Below are 19,212 nucleotides of genomic sequence, written 5' to 3'. Positions count from 1 at the left end.
GGCAGAGACTTAGGCAGAGGGAGAAGCAGGCTCCCTGTGGGGACCCCGATGCGGGACCCGATCCCAGGACCCTGGGATCATGACCTGAGCCAAAGGCAGACACTCAACCACTGAGCCACCCAGGTGTCCCATGTCTCTTATTTTAATAATAATAAAAAATATAGGTAAACTGTCCTCTCACACTATTAACATCTACTTTAATTAATTAATTTATTAACATCTATTTTATTTTAATTATAAAAATAATACATACTGATCAAAAATCCAAATAATATAGGAGTCTCTTCTATTCTCCCACCCGGTATATATCTCTTTATCCAATAATAAGCACTATTAACAATTTGATATGTATATTTCTAGACTCTTTTCTCTGCTTATACACACATGTCTTATACATATATAAAAATTTATATATAGGGCAGCCCCGGTGGTGCAGCGGTTCAGTGCCTCCTGCAGCCCGGGGTGTGATCCTGGAGACCCGGGATCGAGTCCTGCGTCGGGCTTCCTGCGTGGAGCCTGCTTCTCCCTCTGCCTGTGTCTCTGCCTCTCTCTTCGCTCTCTCTGAATGAATAAATAAATAAATCTTAAAAAAATGTATGTATATATATATGTAAGAAGGTGTATATAACATATATATACCCACACATATAGTTTTATTTGGTTATTTTTTAAAAAGTTAAGCCCTTAGTGCTCCCAAGTATTCATATTTCCCTGGTTCATTTACTTTCCCAGAATGTTATTCCATATTTTTTCTTCTCTTATCCAACATTCGGTATTTCTTCTCAGTGATGACTTTGCTTCCTAATTCACTGAGAAAATTGAAGCAAGCTGGAGAATAGCCCCCAGTCACCACAAATAGCTACTAACTCACATCTTCACCTACTTACTCAATCTTTATACCTGTCATTATGGATAAACTACCCATGTTCCAATCTAAACCATATTTCCATTTGTATTCTATTTCTTTTTTCTAGTTCCCTACTCAAAGACATCACTTAAGAAATTCTCCCCTCAAAAAAAAAAAAAAAAAAAAAAAAAAGAAATTCTCCCCTCTTTCCTACTTGTTTCACTTTCTATTAAATGATTCCCATCAACATATAAACCTTCTATTATTTCTCTCACCTTAAAAAAATTTTTAAAGGAGAATAAATATATTTTGACTCTAACAGCCCCTATAGCTAAACTCCCTCATGTTTTCTCTCTCTCTCTCTTTTTTTCTTTTTCTTTTTCTTTTTCTTTTTTTTCTCTTTTTTTTATTTTTTATTTTTTTCTCTTTTTTTTAGAGAGAGAAAGAGAGAATTTGGGGAAGGCCAGAGAGAGACCATCGGGCCAGTGTGGAGCCCGATGTGGGATTCAATCTTATGATCCTGAGATTAGGACCTGAGCTGAAATCAAGAGTCAGAGGCTTAACCAACTGAGCCACCCTGGTGCCCCTCCATCATGTTCTTTTTTTGAACCAAAGACACTGCCGTATAGTTGCTTACTAACCATTTCTTATACCTTTCCTTCTATTCTCTCTCTGTCTTTTTAATTTTTTTTATTGTAGTAAAATATAAAATAAATTTACCATTTTAACCATATTAAGCATACAAGTTCAGTAGTAAGTACATTTGCAATGTTATGTGCAACCATTGCCATTATGTTTCCAGAACTTTTTTATCATCCCAAACAGATACTTTGTACTTCACTAAATAACAACTCCCCATTTCCTCCTACCCTCATTCCCTTTTTTTTTTTAATAAATTAATTTTTATTGGTGTTCAATTTACCAACATACAGAATAACACCCAGTGCTCATCCCGTCAAGTGTCCCCTTCAGTGTCCGTCACCCACTCACCCCCACCCCCCCCCTCCTCCCCTTCCACCACTCCTAGTTCATTTCCCAGAGTTAGGAGTCTTTATGTTCTGTCTCCCTTTCTCATATTTCCCACACATTTCTTCTCCCTTCCCTTATATTCCCTTTCACTATTATTTATATTCCCCAAATAAATGAGAACATACACTGTCCTTCTCCGATTGACTTACTTCACTCAGCATAATACCCTCCAGTTCCATCCCCGTTGAAGCAAATGGTGGGTATTTGTCGTTTCTAATGGCTGAGTAATATTCCATTGTATACATAAACCACATCTTCTTTATCCATTCATCTTTCGATGGACACCGAGGCTCCTTCCACAGTTTGGCTATTGTGGACATTGCTGCTAGAAACATCGGGGTGCAGGTGTCCCGGCGTTTCATTGCATCTAAATCTTTGGGGTAAATCCCCAACAGTGCAATTGCTGGGTCGTAGGGCAGGACTATTTTTAACTCTTTGAGGAACCTCCACACAGTTTTCCAGAGTGGCTGCACCAGTTCACATTCCCACCAACAGTGTAAGAGGGTTCCCTTTTCTCCGCATCCTCTCCAACATTTGTTGTTTCCTGCCTTGTTAATTTTCCCCATTCTCACTGGTGTGAGGTGGTATCTCATTGTGGTTTGGATTTGTATTTCCCTGATGGCAAGTGATGCAGAGCATTTTCTCATGTGCATGTTGGCCATGTCTATGTCTTCCTCTGTGAGATTTCTCTTCATGTCTTTTGCCCATTTTATGATTGGATTGTTTGTTTCTTTGGTGTTGAGTTTAAGAAGTTCTTTATAGATCTTGGAAACTAGCCCTTTATCTGATACGTCATTTGCAAATATCTTCTCCCTCATTCCCTCTTAAAGTGTTCTGTTGTCTTTATAAATTTGCCTTTTGGGGATGCCTGGGTGGCTCAGCCGTTGAGTGTCTGCCTTCCACTCAGAGCATGATCCTGGGATCTGAGGTTGTGGTCAAATACACATAACATAAAATTTATTTTCAACCATTTTTAAGTGTATCATTAAGTAGTATTAAGGATATTCACATTATTGTGCAACCAATCTCCAGAACTTTTTCATCTTGCAAAATTGAAACTCTATATGCATTAAACAACTTTCCCCTTCCTTTGTACCCCACCTCCTGGCAGCAATCATTCTACTTTCTGTTTCTGTGAGTTTGACTACTCTAGATGCCTTATATAAGCAAAATCATGCAGTATTTGTGTTTTTTTGATTGCATAATTTCACTGGGTCAATGTTTAACTTTCAAAGGAACCACCATACTATTTTCCACAGCAGCTTCACCATTTTACATTCCCACGAGCAATGAATACAGTTCTAATTTTTTCATATTCTTACAAACACTTGTTATTTTTCAGTTTTTTAAATGTAGCAAACCTAGTGGGTATGAAGTGATATCTCACTGTGGCTATGATTTGTATTTTTCTAGTGACTAATGATGTTTAGCATCATTTCTTGTTTTTATTGACTTTTTATGTATCTTCTTTGGAGAAATGTCTATTAAATCCTTTGCCCATCTTTAAAAAAATTAATTCCAATAGTTAACATACAGTATTATATTAGTTTCAGGTATAACTAAGTGATTCAACAATTCTGTACGTTACTCAGGGCTCATCATGATAAGTGTACTCTTCATCTCCTTCACGTATTTCACCCATCCTCAGCCAACCTCCCCTCTGGTAACCATCAGTGTATTTGCTGTAGTTAAGAGTCTGTTTTCTGATTTCTCTCTCTCTTTTTTTTCTTTGTTTGTTTTGTTTCTTAAATCCCACAGATGAGTAGAATCATAAGGTATTTATCTTTATCTGAGTAATTTCAATTAGCATTATACCCTCTAGATCCATCCGTGTTGTTGCAAATAGCAAGATTTCTTCTTTTTTTTTTTTAAGATGTCATTTATTGGGGCACCTGGGTGGCTCAGTCGGTTAAGTCTGCCTTTGGCTCAGGTCATGGTTGGAGAGTCCTGGGATTGAGCCCATCTTCAAGCCTGTTGTGGGGCTCCTGCTCTGCTTGCCACTCGCCCTGCTTGTACTCACTCTCTCTGTCAAATAAATAGATAAAATAAAATAAAATAAAATAAATATAGAAATAAGTATATTAGTAAAAATCTTTTAAAAAGCTGAGAAAATATTTTCTTTATTTGAGAGAGAACAAGAGCATGAGTGGGGTGCAGAGAAAGGGAGAAGCAGACTCCCTGCTGAACAGGGAGTCTGATGTTGGGCTTCATCCCAGAACCCGGATATCATGACCTTGGCTGAAGGCAGATGCTCAGCCAATTTAGCCACCCAGGTGCCCCTGGATTTCATTCTTTTTTTTTTTTTTTTTTTTTTTTTTTTGATTTCATTTAATGGATGAATAATATTATGTTGTAGATATATACCACATTTTCTTTATGCATTCATTTAGTGATGGACACTTGGGATGCTTCTGTAATTTGGCTATTGTAAATAATGTTTCAATAAATATAGGCATGCATATATCTTTTTGAATCAGTGTTTTTGTATTTTTTGGGTACTCAGCAGAGTTACTAGATCATATGGTAATTCTATTTCTTAATTTTTTGTTTTCTACAGTGGCTGTACCAATTTGCATTCCCACCAACAGTGCATGAGGGTTCCATTTTCTTCACCTCCTCCCCAACACTGGTTATTTCTTGTGTTTTGATTTTAGCCATTCTGATAGGTATGAGGTGATATCTCACTGTGATTTTGATGTGCCTTTCCCTAATGATGCGTGATGTTGAGCATTATTTTTAAAGATTTTATTTATTTATTCATCAGAGACATAGGGAAAGAGAAGAGAGAAAGAGAGAGAGAGGGAGAGAGGGAGAGGGAGAGAGGGAGAGAGGGAGGTGGAGACACAGGCAGAGGGGGAAGCAGGCTCTTAGCAGGGAGCCTGATGTGGGGCTGGATCCCGGACCCCAGGATCACACCTTGAGCTGAAGGGAGATGCTCAACCGCTGTGCCACCCAGGTGTCCCAGTGTTGAGCATCTTTTCATATATCTGTTCACCATTCCTTTGCCCACTGTTGAATTGGGTTCTATTAGTATGTATGTATATGGTTTGAAAATATTTTCTCCTATTCTGTAGGCTGTCTTTTAAATCTCTCGATAATATCCTTTGATGTATACACGTTTTAAATTCTGAATAAGTCCAGTTTATCTATTTTTTTCTTAATGTTGCTTGTGCTTTTGGTGTGATATTCAAGAAATCCTTGCCAAATCCAATATCATGAAGATTTTCCCCAATGTTTTCTTCTAGTTTTATTTATTTTTTTAGAAGATTTATTTATGTATTAATTAGAGAGAAGAAACGTGAGTGGGGAAGGGGGACAGAGGGAGAGGAGAAGCAGACTCTCCACTAAGCAGGAAGCCTGATAGGGCTTGATCCCAGGGCCCGGATCATGATGTGAGTTGAAGGCAGATGAGCCACCCAGGAGCCCCGATTTTTAATTAATTAGTTGATTGATAGATTTTTTAAAGATTTTATTTATTTATTCACGAGAGACGCACACACACAGAGAGAGAGGCAGAGACACAGGCAGAGGGAAAAGCAGGCTCCATGCAGGGAGCCCGATGCGGGACTCGATCCCGAGACTCCAGGATCACGCCCCAGGCCAAAGGCAGACACTAAACCACTGAGCCACCCAGGGATCCCCCTATTTTTATTTTTTTAAAGTAAGCTCTACTTGAATAACAGTGTGGGGCTTGAACTCAAGGCCCTGAGATCAAGAGTCCTATGCTCTACTAACTGAGCCAGCCAGGTGCTTCAGGAATTGGTCTATTTAATCGAGGTTATCAAGTTTATGGATATAGAGTTGTTCATACTATTCCTTTATTATATTCTTAAAAAAACTTTTTTTAGGGGTCCCTAGATAGCTTAGTCGGTTAAGCCTCTTCCTTCAGCTCAGGTCATGATCCAGGGTCCAGGTCTTGAGTCCTGTGTTGGGCTCCCTGCTCATGGGGGAGTCTGTTCCTCCCTCTTCTTCTGCCCCTGTCCCTCATGCATGCTTGTGCTCTATCTCTTTCAAATAAAATCTTTTTGGGATCCCTGGGTGGCGCAGCGGTTTGGCGCCTGCCTTTGGCCCAGGGCGCGATCCTGGAGACCCGGGATCGAATCCCACGTCGGGCTCCCCGTGCATGGAGCCTGCTTCTCCCTCTGCCTGTGTCTCTGCCTCTCTCTCTCTCTCCGTATGACTATCATAAATAAATAATAATAAAAAAAAAAATCAAATAAAATCTTTTTTTTTTTTTTTTTAAGATTTTGTTTATTTATTCATGAGAGACACAGGGAGAGGGAGAAGCAGGCTCCCTGAAGGAAGCCCCGTGTGGGACTTGATTCCAGACCCTGGGATCATGCCCTGAGCCAAAAAGTAGATGCTCAAGTCCTGACCTACCCAGGCAACCCTGAAGTGGTTTATCAATTGGTGTATTTAGACCAGTGATTTTTAAGGTGATTATTCATACAATTGGATTAGTATCTACCATATTTTGTTACTCTTTTCTGTTTTTGTCAGTATTCTTTGTTCCTATTTTTATTTTCCATTAATTTCTACCTTTTGTCTTTTTAATTGAGCATTTTCTATAATTCCATTTTCTTTTCATCTGTAAAAAATGTGAATACTTACTCTCTTGCTTAGCCATGCAGTTTTAGGATAAAGAATACTTGCTAATGGGGCAGCCCGTGTGGCTCAGCAGTTTAGCACTGCCTTTAGCCCAGGGTGTGATCCTGGAGACCTGGGATTGAGTCCCACTTCGGGCTCCCTGCATGGAGCCTGCTTCTCGCTCTGCCTGTGTCTGCCTCTCTCTCTCTCTCTGTCTGTCTCTCATAAATAAATAAAATCTTTAAAAAGAATACTTGCTAATGATGTATTTTTTTTTCATATACTACTGGATTTGATTTGCTTGGGCTATAGTTTTTATTTTTTGGTAGTCTGTTTAATTTTGGTATTAGAATTATGTTGGTTTTATAGAAGGGGTTAGGAAGCCTTTCAGATTTTTTTACCTTATATTGTGGAATGGTTCACATTGCATAGGAACTTCATGAAAAGCTTAGTAGAACTTTCCTGTAAAACCATTTGGTTTGGGGAGCATGTAGAGGTAAATTTTTAAAGTAACTTTTCAAAATATTTTTATTTTTATTATTTTTTAAAGATTTTGTTTATTTATTCATGAGAGACACAGACACAGGCAGAGGGTGAAGCAGGCTCCATGTAGGGAGCGTGATGTGGAACTCGAACCCGGGACTCCAGGATCACGCCCTGGGCCAAAGGGAGGCGCTCAACCGCTGAGCCATCCAGGCATCCCAAAATATTTTTATTTTTATTTCTTTAAAAGATTTTATTTGTTTATTTATGAGAGACACAGAGAGAGAGAGTCAGAGACACAGGCAGAGGGAGAAGCAGGCTTCAGGTAGCGAGCCTGATGTGGGTGGGACTTGATCCAGGGTCTCCAGGATCACGCCCTGGGCTGAAGGCAGCGCTAAACCGCTGAGCCACCGGGGCTGCCCCCCAAATATTTTTAATTTGTAGTTAATCTTTTGAGATATTTTTCCCTTCTTAAGTAATTTTTGTTGATCTTATTATCTTTTTTTTTCTTAAGATTTTATTTATTTATGCATGAGAGACATAGAGAGAGAGAGGCAGAGACACAGGCAGAGGGAGAAGCAGGCTCCACGCAGGGAGCCGGATGTGGGCCTCGATCCCGGGTCTCCAGGGTCAGGCCCTGGGCTGAAGGCGGCACTAATCCGCTGAGCCACCCGGGCTGCCCTGATCTTATTATCTTAGGGTATAATTAAACTCATCTAGGTTTTCAAATGCATAGGCATAAAGATTGTACATAAGTGATGTGGCAGAGAGATTTCTAGTTTTCCCAATAGCTGTATTTTCCTTCTTTCATATTAATAGATCTTTTAGTTGGACTCATAGATACTATTTCTCAGCTTTCCTTATAGCTAGGTATAATTCTATGATTAGTTCTGTCCAATAGGATGTGAGCAGAAGTGTCATATGGCAGTTTTTGGGAATCTTCCTTTGCCCTCTTTTTGTCCCTTCTTCCTTCATATTGTTTAGAACGTAGACATCTGGGATTATAAAAGACCTTGGGAATGAAGACCTGTATCAGATTAAGACAGACCCTGGCTTTTACAGGTCTTATGGAGCAGGACTGTGTAGTCCTATATTGCCTCCTCCAGACTTTTTTTTAAAGATTTTATTTATTCATGAGAGACCACAGAGAGAGGCAGAGACATAGACAGAAGGAGAAGCAGGCTCCCTGTGGGGAGCCTGATGTGTTCCGCCCTGAGCCAAAGGCAGCCACTCAACCACTGAGTCACCCAGGTGTCCCGCCTCCTTCAGACTTTTATGTGAGAGAAATATCTTTTTTTATTTTTTATTTATTATTTTTTAAAAATTTATTTATGATAGTCACACACAGAGAGAGAGAGGCAGAGACACAGGCAGAGGGAGAAGCAGGCTCCATGCGCTGGGAGCCCGATGTGGGATTCGATCCCGGATCTCCAGGATCGCGCCCTGGGCCAAAGGCAGGCGCCAAACCGCTGCGCCACCCAGGGATCCCGAGAAATATCTTAAGACAGAAAATTTGGATCCCTGTTATTTGCTGCCAAACATAATTGTAACTAATGTAGTAATTACGTACCATATCGGTATCTCTCTCCTTCTCTAATGTGGTTGTGTCCTCTTTCCATTTTTTAAATCAAACTTAACACAGATTTATTTTACTTTTCCTCTTAAAGGATTTGCCTTTAAAAAGAAAAATGAACAAAACTCCTGTTTACTGATAAACCAAAGGCTTAAGAAATGAAGGATTTGGGGACTGGGGAGATAGTTGTGAAGTTCATTGTTCCTGCCCTTCTTCGTGTCTAGGGAAAGTTGACTCCAAGTGTTTGCCAAATCTGCTGATAACTCCACCTTGGGCAGAACTTGACACAGTCAAATAATTACTTTTGATTCTATTGATTATCTTCTATTTGCATGTGTTATGGTTCACTATTTTGTACTTCTATCTTTATTACTCTCCTTTGATTATTTCTTATCAGATCTATTTTGTTCTTTATCTAGCTTCTGTAATTTTATTCTTTTTTTTTTAAAGATTTTATTTATTTATTTATTCTTGAGAGATAGAAGGAGAGAGAGAGCCAGAGACACAGGCAGAGACAGAGCCAGAGACACAGGCAGAGGGAGAAGCAGGCTCCATGCACTGGGAGCCCGACGTGGGACTCGATCCCTGGTCTCCAGGATCGCGCCCTGGGCCAAAGGCAGGCGCCAAACCGCTGCGCCACCCAGGGATCCCCTAATTTTATTCTTATATCAGTTTTTGCCATTATTATTTTCTAATGTATACATTTAAACTTTAAAGTTTCCTCTTGATTTGGCCATATCATAGGTTTTTATGTGCTTTCATAATTTCTAAATGTAATTTGGTTTGATTTTCTTTTTAATCAAAGATTGTGTAAAATGAAGTTTTAAAATTTCCTTATGGTGAGTTGTTTTTTGGTAATTGATAGTCAATTTCTAATATTAGTGCATAATGATCAGAGGAAATGGTCTATATGATGTCTGTCTTTTGGAATATACTTAGATTTTGTTTTGACCTAATAAGTGGTCATATTTTTTTAATGCTGCAAATGTGTTTGAAACATTAATTCTCTGTTTTGTGTATTTGTTTGCATATAAAGTTGCATAAAGTTCTATATGTCTCGGATCAAGCTTTTTGTATTGTGTTATTCAATGTGCTTTAGCTTATTTTGGTCTGCTTGATCTATTTCTTAAAAAAAGGCTATTAGAATTACTTAATATTTATAGATTTCTCAGTGTGTTAACTATCAGTGTGTTACTTATTTCTAGGCCATTTTGTGAGTTAGTTATTAATAATGCCTATGATTATTATTGGACTGTACACTATATATGGATTGTATTTTTTACAAATATCAGTTCTATTTTTGTCCCATCTTATGCTTTTAGCTTTGATTTCTGTTTTCTCTGATACTAGTTTGTGTACCTTCTTCCTTGTTGTGTGCATTTGCCTATTGTTTTGGTTATTATTATCTTAGTATATCTTTTTTCATCTCTATTTTTTAAAAGATTTTATTTATTTATTGGAGAGAGAGTGAGTGAGAGAGAGAGAGCACGCACAAGCAGGGGGAGGGTCATAGGAAGAGGAAGAAGCAGACTCCCCTACTAAACAGGGAGCCTAATGCAGGGCTCCCTCCCAGAATCCTGGGATCATGACCCCAGCCAAAGGCAGATGCTCAACTGACTGAGCTACCCAGGCACCCTTGATCTTTAAAATCTTAACAAAAATTTTTCTATTTTCTTAAGAATTATTTTTATGAAGGATAAATGTTTAATTTTACCAAATGTCTTTTCAGAATCTGTGATATGATAGTTAATTTTATGTGTCAATTTACTGGGCCACAAGTGCCCAGATATTTGATAAAACATTATTCTGGGTGTGTCTTTGAGAGTGTTTTTGGGTAAGATTAACATTTGAATCAGTAGACTGAGAAAAGTGGATTGCCCTTCCTAATGTGGGTAGCCCTCATCCAAAATTTGAAAGTCTGAATAGAATAAAAAGACTGACCCTTGATTAAGAAGGAACCCCTCCTTGCTCTGACTGCTTGAGTAGCAATGTTGTTCTTTTTCTGCTTTCGAATTGGAACCAAAATATTCTTGGGCCTTGAGCCTGCCAGCTTTTGGACTGGAACTTACACCATTAGCTGTCTTGGATGTCAGGCCTTCGGACTTGGACTGGAACTACACCATTGTCTCTCCTGGGTCTCCAGCTTGCTGACTGCAGATCTTGGGACTTCTCGGCGTCCATTATCATGTGAGCCAATTCCTTATAATAAATCTCTTTCTCTCTGTGTATATTCTATTGGTTCTGTTTCTCTGGAGAACTCTAATACAAAAAATATTTTTCTCTTTTGATCTCTTAGTAAAGTGAGTTATATTAGTAGGTGTTTCAGTAGTGAGCTATCCTTGCATTCCTGGTATATTACTGTTTCATGTGCTGCCAACATCTTTTTGCTGGGGTGTTTTGTGATATTTGTGAGAGCAGTCTGGTTTTCTCTTTCATGCTTTTATTAGGTTTTGATAGCAATGTTATTCTTGCCTCAAAAAACTTATTTGCAATTTTTTTCCCCTATGCTTTGGAATATTTGAAATGACATTAGAAATATTCCTTAAATATTTGATAGAATTCCCTTGTAAGGTGTTTGGTCAGGTACTTTGATACTTTTTGTCTTTTTCTGGGGTAATTAGTCTATTTAGAATTTTGTTTCTTCTGGTTCAATTTTGGTAAATTATATTTTACTAGAAAATTATTATTTCTTGTAGATTTTCTAATATACTTTCATAGAGATGAGTAAATTTTGACCATATAATGTTTTTTGTTTGTTTATTTGTTTTTTTCTCTTTTAGACTAGTTGCAGTTCTTAGAGTGTGGACTCTGCATTATTTGGTCTTCTGGTTCTTTTTCGTGGATTTTCATTTCTCCTGTGATAATTTTTTTTATTGAAAGTCTGTTTTCAGTGGGAGATAATTTCCCTTGGAGTTCTTGTGTTCTAGGTTGTAAACCTGCTTAATATGGCAGTCTCACATTTGCCTCTCCTGGAGTCCAATATGTCCTAGATCTGAACCTAAAGGCTTTATTTTAATTTCTTGGCTCAGTCTTTCTGTATAGTGTGTATAGTACAAATCTCAAACCTGAACTTGGTCTTTATAGTTGGCAATAAGATCTAGCATTATCCCACTACGAATGCCCACTATGAAATAGGAGAAAGCTAGTTAATTTTATTTTGTGGTATTTTAGAAAGTAATTAGTTAATTTTATGGTGAGAACATTATCATTGGGAAAGAGAGAAACAGGTCTATTTATTTATTCTCACATGTAATAGTCTGATACAGGGTTTGATAAATGATAGCCTGCCACCTTCTTTTTTGGTAAATAAAATTTTAGGGACCTTGGGTGGCTCAGTGGTTGAGTGGCTGCCTCTGGCTCAGGTCGTGACCCCAGGGTCCCGGGATTGAGTCCTGCATTGGGCTCCCCGCAGGGCGCTTGCTTCTCCTTCTGCCTATGTCTCTGTCTCTCTCTCTGTCTCTCATGAACAAATAAATAAAATCTTGGGACGCCTGTGTGGCTCAGCGGTTAAGTGCCTGCTTTCAGCTCAGGGCATAATCCTGGAGTCCCAGGATTGATTCCCACATCAGGCTCCCTGCATGGAGCCTGCTTCTCCCTCTGCCTGTGTCTCTGCCTCTCCCTCTCTGTGTCTCTCATGAATAAATAAATAAAATCTTAAAAAAAAAATAAAACGAAAAAAAATTTTTTTAAATAAAATGAAATCTTAAAAGAAGTAGTTTTATTGTAACACATCCACACTCATTTGTCAATGTATATTTTATGGCTGCCTTTGTGCTACAATGACAGAATTGAATAGTTGTAACAGAGACCATATGGCCCCTAAAGCCTACTATATTTACTATCTAAACTTTTATAGAAAGTTTGCCAATCCTAGGTCTGATAACTATAGTAAAGGTAGGATATGATTAGTTTTTATCTTTGATTACAAAGTACAGATGACTACAGAGTTTTAAAGGTCAGGTTAAATAAAAAGTGTATCACTAGCAATAAAAGGAAATATTTGACTTCTGGTATGGGAAATACAAATTATACAGGTAACTTATGGACTTTCAGTTGCCCTTAGATAGCAAAAGAAAGACTGATTGAAGGATGACTTCACACTGAGGAATGTGGATTTATGTGGCTTGCTTGTATTCCCTTAAAAGAATTCAGTTTGGGGATCCCTGGGTGGCTCAGTGGTTTAGCTCCTGCCTTTGGCCCAGGGGGTAATCCTGGAGATCCGGAATCAAGTCGCACGTCAGGCTCCCTGCATGGAGCCTGCTTCTCCCTTTGCCTGTGTCTCTGCCTCTCTCTCTCTCTCTCTCTCTCTCTCTCTCTGGGTGTCTCTCATGAATAAATAAATAAATAAAATAATTCAGTTTTAGGGGCACCTGGGTGGCTCAGTGGTTGAATCATCTGTCTTTGGTTCAGGTTTTGCTCCCAGGGTCCTGTGATTGAGTCCCATATTAGGTTCCTAGCAGGGAGCCTGTTTCTCCCTCTACCTATGTCTCTGCCTCTCTCTCTCTCTCTCTTTTTAAACGTTTTATTTATTTATTTATAGAGACAGAGAGAGAGAGAGGCAGAGACACAGGCAGAGGGAGAAACAGGCTCCACGCAGGGAGCTCGATGTGGGACTCGATCCCGGGTCTTCGGGATCATGCCCTGGGCTGGAGGCGGCGCTAAACCCCCTGAGCCACCTGGGCTGCCCTGCCTCTCTCTCTTTGTCTCTTGTGAATAAATAAATAAAATCTTAAAAAAAAATCTGTTTAAGGAGTTGATTTTGAAGAACCTTGGGCTCCTTTAGATTGTGACTGTCAGAGGAATAGCACATTTCTTAGATTACCGACCTGATAATTTCATTGGTTAAATTTGGGCTGTCTTAATGGATTGTAAATCCCTTAGGACCTCAAAAAATGTTAAACTGTTATTGGGTAATGTGTATTTTAGGTTACAATTAATGTGTCATTATTATGCAGATTGTCATGATAGAAGTAGAAGGTTTTGAAGGCAAGTCCCCCCCCCCCTTTTTTTTTTAAGATTTTATTTATTTATTCATGAGAGACACAGAGAGGCAGAGACATAGGCAGAGGAAGAAGCAGGCTCCATAGAAGCAGGACTCGATCCAGGAACTCCAGGATCACACCCTGTGCCAAAGGCAGATGCTCAACCACTGAACCATCCAGGCATCCCTAGTAGAAGGTTCTTACCTTCTTTTTATACTGTCCTTGTTTTGTTTGGGAATATGATTGGAAGGAGACTTTCTAGGAAGATGATTGTTCCAGTGACTTGAGATAACTCACCTTTTATTACTCCACGACATAACTCTGTATTTTAACATACATACATACAACTCTGTATTTTACCATAACTGTATTATGAAAACTGTAAAACTTGGAATCCCATTCCAGGACAAAGTATCAATATGACTTTTTTTATTTTTATTAATAGCTTTATGGAGAAATAATTCACATATTAAAATTCTCCTTTTAAAAATATACAATTCCAGGGATCCCTGGGTGGCGCAGCGGTTTGGCGCCTGCCTTTGGCCCAGGGCGCGATCCTGGAGACCCGGGATCGAATCCCACATCAGGCTCCCGGTGCATGGAGCCTGCTTCTCCCTCCGCCTGTGTCTCTGCCTCTCTCTTTCTCTCTGTGACTATCATAAATAAGTAAAAATTAAAAAAAAATAAAAATAAAAATATACAATTCCATGTTTTTTAGTTTGTTTATAAGGTTGTGCAGCTATCACCACTGTCTAATTAAAAAATTTTGGGGGATCCCTGGGTGGCCCAGCAGTTTAGCACCTGCCTTTGGCCCAGGGCGTGATCCTGGAGACCCGGAATCAAATCCCACGTCAGGCTCCCGGTGCATGGAGCCTACTTCTCCCTCTGCCTATGTCTCTGCCTCTCTCTCTCTCTCTCTCTCTCTCTCTCTGTGACTATCATAAATAAATAAAAAATTAAAAAAAGGGATCCCTGGGTGGCACAGCGGTTTGGCGCCTGCCTTTGGCCCGGGGCGCGATCCTGGAGACCCGGGATCGGATCCCACGTCGGGCTCCCGGTGCATGGGGCCTGCTTCTCCCTCTGCCTGTGTCTCTGCCTCTCTCTCTCCCTCTCTCTCTCTATCATAAATAAATAAATAAATAAAAATAATAAAATTAAAAAAAATTAAAAAAAATTTTTTTTGATCATCCTTAAAAGAAAATCTGTACTCATTATTAGTCACTCCCCATTTCTCCTTTCCCCCAGCCCCTGACAACCACTATCATACATTTTGTCTCTATGGATTTACCTATTCTGGACATACCATATAAAGGGAATTGTACAATATGTAGCCTTTATGACTAATTTCTTAATATAATGTTTTCAACATTGATCCATGTATGTTATAACATGTATCAGCACTTCATTCCTTTTTATGGCCCAGTAATATTACAGTATATGGATAATACCACATTTTTTTTTAAACCTTCATCTGTTTATAAATATTGGATTGTTTTCTTTTGGCTCTTGTGAATAGTGCAGTTATAAACATTTGTGTTCAAGTATTTGTTTCAATACTAGTTTTCAGTTCTTTTTTTTTTTTTCTAAGATTTTATTTATTCATGAGAGAGAGAGAGAGAGGAGGCAGAGACACAGGCAGAGGGAGAAGCAGGCTCCATACAGGGAGCCCGATGTGGGACTTGATCCCGGGTCTCCAGGATCACACCCTGAGCCAAAGGCAGGCACCAAACCGCTGAGCCACCCAGGGATCCCCTAGTTTCCAGTTCTTTTAAGTATATACCTAGAAGTGGAATTTTGGGTCATAAAGTAACTCAAAGATTTACTCTTTGAGATATTACCAGGCTGTTTTCCACATTGGCTGTATCATTTTACATTCCTACCAGCAAAATACAAAGGTCTGGTTTCTCTACAACCTTGCCAGCACCTGCTATTTTCTCTCTTTCTTTTTTTTTTTAATTAATTTTTAAAAATATTTTATTTGTATATTCATGAGAGACAGAGAGAGAGTGGCAGAGACAGGCAGAGGGAGAAGCAGGCTCCCTGCTGAGCAAGGAACCCTTTTCTCTCCCCCATTTGAAAGTAGTCATTTATTAACTGACCATACTACAAAATAATCATGGTAGATACCTCATTTCATCCTTCTTCTTCTTTTTTTTATGATTTTATTAATTTATTTGCGAGAGAGCGAGAGAACAATGAGGGAGGAGAAACAGGCTTCTCACTGAGCAGGGAGCCTGACCTGGAGCTCCATCCCCGGACCCTGAGATCATGACCTGAGCCCAAGGCAGATGCCTAACCTGCTAGGCCAGCCAGGCACCCTCCGTTCATCCTTCTAATGAGCCTATTGACACAGCTTTCCCTGTTGCCAGCATGACTACAATAAAAGGAGTTTAGCTAAACAAACAAACAAAACAAAACAAAACAAACCCAGGCGAGTGATCTTTGGTTTGGGAGGATTCTTATACTCATGCAATGAGGACTCTTCTTTTAATTTCAACGATGAACGTATTCGAAGTGGTAGTGGAAGAATACCACTGTCAGTCCAAAGCCAGCTGGTGTCCTCCGAAGTGACAGCCAGAGATACCACAGGGAAAAATGTAGCCAGAACTGCACTCTTTTTGCCTCAGGAGAGAACTTTATGTCCTACAAGGGGAATGCCCAAGTCACCCTGGATTCTAGGGATAGGAATTAGTTTCTAGTAGTTTTATTGTAGAGGAATTGTTTTTCTAATTTCATTTTTTTCAGACTGTTTATTGCTAGTATAATAATTTTTATATTTGTCTTGTATCCTGTATAACCTTGCTGAACTTATTTTTTAGAATTTTCTGTATAAAAGATCATGTAATCTGTTCAACATAAATCTTGACTATATAAGATTAATCCATAGTTGGATCCTGGCAGTCTGAGTTACATACCCATTGTCTTCACAGAAACCTCTGTTACCTTTATTATATTCTGTTGAAATTATTTGTTTAGAGTGTCTGTCATCCCATGTAACTTTAAGCTCCATGAGGACAGGGACCATGTCTTATTTATTTTTGTTTCTCTAGGATATAAGACTGTGCCCAGCGTAGCGTAGGCATCCATCCATTCATTCACTATTTTGTAGTTTTTTTATATGCTAGACACTGTGCTAAGTGCTAAGATACAGTAATGATTAAGACTTGTTGGGGCGCCTGGGTGGCTCAGTGTTGAGCATCTGCCTTTGGCTCAGGGCATGATCTCGGGGTCCTGGGATCGAGTCCCACATCAGGCTCCTGGTTCTCTCTCTGCCTGTGTCTATCTCTCTCTCTGTCTGTGTCTCTCATGAATAAATAAATAAGATCTTAACAAAAAAAAGACTTGTTATTCTTGCCCTTGTGGAATTTATAATCTAATGGTAAACATTAAATAATTACAAGGGTGATTGCAACACAAAGAGAAGTATAGCATATTGGTTACCTATTACTTAATAACAATATTACCATGAATGCAGTAGTTTAAAGGAACACCTATTTACTCTATCTGTTTCTGTGGTTCAGGAGTCCAGGCATGACTTAGCTGGCTGGGTCCCTTGCTTCATGGTCTTACAAAGCTGCAATCAAGGTGTCAGCTCAGGTGGGGTGCCTGGCTGGTGTGATTGGGAGAGAGTGGGACTCTTGAACTCAGGGTCGTGAGTTCAAGCCTTGTGTTGGATGTCGAGATTACTTACGTAAATAAAAGCAAACTTAAAAAAAATTAAAGGTGTCAGCTAGGGCTGACATCTTATCCAAGGCTCAAGTACGAAAGGATCTGCTACTAAACTCATGTGGTTGGTGGCAGCATTTAATTCCTTACAGTCTGTTGAATTGAGGGCTTCAGCTTGATACGCTTCATATGGCAGCTAGCAAGTGAATTTCCTAGTGAGATGGGTTACAGGCTCTCTTTTTTTTTTTGAGAGAGAGAGAGAGAGAGAGAGAGAGAGAGAGCAAGTGTGCATGCCTCTGCGGACAGGGAGGAGCAAAGGGAGAGAGAGAGATAATTTTTTAAAATTTTATTTATTAAAAAAAATAATAATAAAAAAAATAAAAATTTTATTTATTTATTTTAAGGGAAAGGCAGAGGGGGATGGAGAGAGAATCTCAAGCCAACTCCATGCTGAGCCCCAAGCAGACATGGTGCTGGATCTCAGAACGCAGAGATTATGACCTGAGCTGTAATCAAGAGTCTGATACTTAACTGACTGAGCCACCCAGACACTCCTATGTGATTTCATTTTTGATGATTATGTGATATCAGATACCTTCTTTTCTTATCATTATTGTGTTTTTCATAGCATGAGTGCCTCTTCCCCCCTTTGTTTCTCCTGTATCCTGTACAGATTTTTATCAGAGCAATGATACTTTTTATGACATTTTGTTTACATGGAGTTTGCCTTTCTCTGTTAGATCAAACCTCCCTGTGTTTTTCGTCCTTGTGTCTTTAGTACTTAGCACAGATTTTGCCTTGTAGAGGGCACTCACTAAATATTTGTTGCATTAGGAAAAAAATAAGTATGTATATTATAAGAATGTATAGCATTTGCTAATCAGTATACCTGAAACTTATATAACATTGTATGTCAATTATATTTCAGTATTAAAAAAATAATTAAAAAGAAAAGAATGCATCGAGTGGCAACATAAGAGAGAGACTCTGCCCCTATTTGAATTTTGGTTTTATCACTCATAAGCTTTTTAACCTTGGGCAAGTTACTTGCCTTCTGTGCCTCAGTTTCTTCATCTGCAAAATGGAGATAATGATAGTACCTACCTTATGGGGTTGTTGAGAGGATGTAATGAGCTAGTATATGTAAAATACTAGAATGTCTAGCACATAATATATCCTATGTAAGGGCTACTTATTATTTGTTACATATACAGTTAAGATTTTGAGTTCTTTGTGCTAAGTACTGTGTTAAGAACTTGTATACGTTATTTTAATTACCACAGCAATTTTTTAAGTGGTTATACTTCTATAAATGAGGAAACTGTTTCTTCCATGGGAGCCATTAAGAAGCAACAGCTATGGCTCTGTGCTACCCTATGACCTTGGGCCTCAGTAAAAGCCACAAGCAAGCCCAGGCACAGCTGCCATTGTGGACACCTCCCCAAGCACACCAAGTTTGTGCAGGGCATGATCCGAGAGGTGTGTGGCTTCTCTCCATATGAGTGTTGTAGCGTGGAGCTGCTCAGGGTCTCCAAGGAAAAGCGTGCACTCAAGTTCATCAAGAAAAGGGTAGGGACATGCATCCATGCCAAGAGGAAGAGAGAGGAGCTGAGCCAACCTCCTGGGAGCCATGAGGAAAGTGGCAGCTAAAATAGATTGAATCCCTCTCCTAAAGGGGTAATAGAGCTTTTTGAAACTTGAAAAAGAGAGAGAGAGAGAGAGAGAGAGAGAGAGAGAGGAAGAAACTGAGGTCCAAAAATTTTTAGTGTCTTGCCAATAGGTAAATGGTACAGCTAGGATTTGAATACCTATCTGTGTGATTGATGAATAGAATATTATACCTACTTTTGATCCAGTATACAAGAAAAAATTTAAAGATAATTATTTAAAATTTTTTTTTAAAGATTTTATTTATTTATTTATTTATGAGAGACACAGAGAGAGAGAGAGAGAGAGAGAGGCAGAGACACAGGCAGAGGGAGAAGCAGGCTCTATGCAGGGAGCCTGATGTGGGACTCAATCCCGGGACTCCAGGGTCATACCCT

The 19,212-nt window shown here is 39.2% G+C and overlaps 1 protein-coding gene and 1 pseudogene across 4 annotated transcripts in view; both read left to right on the top strand.

Annotated features, from left to right (window-relative positions):
- The window catches only part of TESK2 (testis associated actin remodelling kinase 2), a 144,266-nt gene that overhangs the window by 36,479 nt on the left and 88,575 nt on the right, over window positions 1–19,212 (top strand). The window contains exon 1 of one of the 4 annotated variants that reach the window (XM_041738220.1): window positions 10,148–10,706. The exons of the other annotated variants lie outside the window; for them this stretch is intronic. The gene's annotated coding sequence lies outside the window, so the exon portion shown is untranslated. Of the gene's footprint in view, window positions 1–10,147; window positions 10,707–19,212 lie in introns of those variants that run through there. 4 annotated transcript variants of the gene reach the window in all.
- Window positions 18,526–18,827, top strand: LOC121481148 (annotated as a pseudogene).

Source organism: Vulpes lagopus, chromosome 23 (assembly GCF_018345385.1).
Source record: "Vulpes lagopus strain Blue_001 chromosome 23, ASM1834538v1, whole genome shotgun sequence".
Classification (NCBI taxonomy): Eukaryota; Metazoa; Chordata; class Mammalia; order Carnivora; family Canidae; genus Vulpes; species Vulpes lagopus.
This window is presented reverse-complemented; position numbering and strand designations above follow the sequence as displayed.